At 44.2% G+C, this 3,035-nt stretch overlaps 1 long non-coding RNA gene across 1 annotated transcript; it reads left to right on the forward strand.

Moving 5' to 3' along the window:
* Window positions 1–226: 226 nt before the first annotated feature.
* LOC106819064 lies at window positions 227–2,535 on the forward strand. Its single transcript, XR_001395333.1, has 2 exons — window positions 227–272; window positions 1,242–2,535. It is a non-coding gene; the product is annotated as an uncharacterized LOC106819064 (long non-coding RNA).
* The last annotated feature ends 500 nt before the right edge of the window (window positions 2,536–3,035 follow it).

Genomic DNA, 3,035 nt, shown 5'->3' on the forward strand with positions numbered 1-3,035 from the left:
TCAGGGGTTAATAATGACAATATTTGTCATTATTAACTCCTGATATTATGTATGTGCGCGTGCGTATGTGCGTGAGCGAACGTATGTGCATGCGTGTGCGTGCGTATGTACGTGTGCGTGCGTATGTACGTGGGCGTACATATGCATGGCTCGTTGGCGTTGCGTCGTTATATACCTGTGCGTGCGCGGTGTACGCCGTGCCGTTGCATATGTGCGGTTGCGCGTTGGCTGTATTGTACGCGTGGCGCTAAAGTGTGGCTGCGGAGCACAGGGTAGGTCTGTGTGTGTGTGTGTGTGTGTGTGTGTGTGTGTCGATGAGGAAGAAACCGCCAGCGAGGTGTGTATGGGGGAGGGCTATATGCTCGCACAGCGGGGACACCCGCGCGCATTTTAACGCTTCAGGCGGCAATTTCTGGCTTTCGTTGAGCTCTTTCTGGGAAACAATAAATAAAATAGAGGTTCGAACATTTGAAATGATCATAAATGAATGTCTCGAACTTTCCACTCGTTTTCTCGCAATAATTCACGGATAAGGTGTGACATGACCCTAATGCTTCCCCCATCTATCTTCCAGTTGTCCAGTTATCAACGAGCACTCCATTTGTAAAACGACAAGTAAAATTTAAAACGCTCATGAATAAGTTCCTCGGGGTGTTTTCGTAACTCGTTTTTCGGAATCGTTTCGTGGAAGGGGAGGGGGCCGTCGCCCCGATACACCGCCTCTCCTTACTCCCCCGCCAGCGACACAGGCACTTGGAGCGTTTCGATAAAATATAATGCTAAATAAATACGAAATCTATTTACTACCAAAGTCTTAATGTTTAACTACTCTTTTTCGCCTATTATTGCCGACAATTTCCTGTAAATGCCGTGCAAATGCTCCTCTGTAACACACATGTACACCGCGCGCACGCTGCCTCACACTGACATATATATATATATATATATGACTAGATACTTATTTGTCAGTGTGCGGTAGCGTGCGTGCGGTGTGCATGTGTGTTGCAGAGGAGCATTTGCACGGCATTTACAGGAAATTGTCGGCAATAATAGGCGAAGAAAGTAGAGAAACATGAAGACTTTGGTAGTAAATAGATTTCGTATTTATTTAGCATTATATTTTATCGAAACGCTCCAAGTGCCTGTGGATTCGTGGAAGGAAGGCTCTCGCCCCTGATACCCCGTCTCTATTTATTGCCCCGCCAGCGATGCCTCTCTATAGCTATAACAACGTTTGGCAGGTAACTGCGATAACAACAAAACCACGTGCAACTGCAACAACAACGACAGCGTGTGGCGCCAGGACAACGGCACGCTGACTGACGTCACCGCGCTTCCCGTGACGTCACTCGCGTTCGGAGACACGGACGGCGCCGAGGAGATCGGCTATCACTTCTTAGGGCCGCTTCGCTGCTGGCACTGATAGCTGACAAGGTAGCTACTCGTGCTAGTACAGTGGTTCTTTTTAACATTTTTGGCCCCACGACCCCATCAGACATTCTTGGTCAGTACCGTGACCCCCGAAAAAAATTGAAGAAAAAAAGATTTATGGAAACATGTCTGTCAATACTCAGTCAATGGGATGGCTGAAATTGCTTCGCAGCCATCAGACGATCAAAAAAAAATTCGGGCAAGTGCTTTGGGCTTGTGGGCAACCAAATTTGAGTCACTTGCCCGACAGGGCAAGTGAGGAAAAGAAATTTTGTAGCACCCTCATAATTATATAGAATTTAAATGGATTTGTTTCATTTATTACCCCTTGATGACCCCGGAAAACCCCCCAAACGACCCCCATGGGGGTCACGACCCCCAGGTTAAGAACCGCTGTGCTAGTGGGTCACGATCTATCCATCAAAACATGATACCGGTATGAAAATGAAGACGTTGCTTCTCTGCGTGTGATCTATCCACGCTGTCGTTTCGACTCGTCGCCGAAATCGATTTTTTTAAATGTATAAAGACGCGTTTCTAACGTTTTAATAACGTTAGACTGCTACGAGTTACGATTTCATGATATCGGCTAAGAAATGCGTGTATTTGAGGTTCGTACGATGACTTCAGTTTCATTCCTAACTTTAAACTTTATATGCGGGCAAGGCAGCGAACGGACGTCAGAACAACATAACCACGCCTAGCTTAGATAAAAATTGAATTTTGGGTGTTTGATTTGGTAGACCAGTTCATACGTGTTTTTGACGCGTTAACGTTGATTTGTCGATATAATGACAGTTTTATCTAAGTGTATATTACTAAGAAACGTTTTTAGAACGCGGTATCACAACTCAGATTGGCTAGATGTACCTGTCAATCATTCTATTAAATAGACCAATTACAATAATGTAATCCATTTAGTTAATACAAATTTAAAAGCTGGATTAATTTGTTTTACTAATTTCGTCTTATTAATTCAGTAATACCACCGTCACTGTGAATATTTACAGTGTGTATACAGTTGTTTTATTAACACAAAAAATGAAATTGTGCGGTAGCAAAAATAAAGCCAGTCGTCGCCAACGGCATTTCGTTACTAATTAATTTCTCTATTTTATTTCATTTTATACGATCTTGTTCTTTATTCGTTATATTGTTATGGTGGCGTATTTATGACACGCATGCGCTGTCGTCAGTTTCGTCTGCATTTCTCTCTATAGGCAAATCACCATTTTATTCCCTCTTCTCTGTCTTTCACCCTTCTCCTCCACCCTCTTCCCCCTCCTCTCGCTGTCTCTCTCTCTCTCTCTCTCTCTCTCTCTCTCTCTCTCTCTCTCTCTCTCTCTCTCTCTCTCTGAATAACTTCCTCATTAAATAGCGCTACTGCGAGTTCTCATACTATATAAAGGTTGTTTATCACGGAGTCAGTGCCTGGATTTTCTACTCGCCAAATTTCTTATGAGTTCAGCTGTTCGTGTGAACTATCAAATCCAGCCATCGCTCAAGATAGTATTATATATCGCACCTGTCATTTCACGTTGACTCACCCGATGAACTTATTTCTACCTGCGATCCCGCGACCCCGGCTCGGTCACGTAGCCCCA

Source organism: Priapulus caudatus, unplaced genomic scaffold (assembly GCF_000485595.1).
Source record: "Priapulus caudatus unplaced genomic scaffold, Priapulus_caudatus-5.0.1 Scaffold2794, whole genome shotgun sequence".
Taxonomy (NCBI): domain Eukaryota; kingdom Metazoa; phylum Priapulida; class Priapulimorpha; order Priapulimorphida; family Priapulidae; genus Priapulus; species Priapulus caudatus.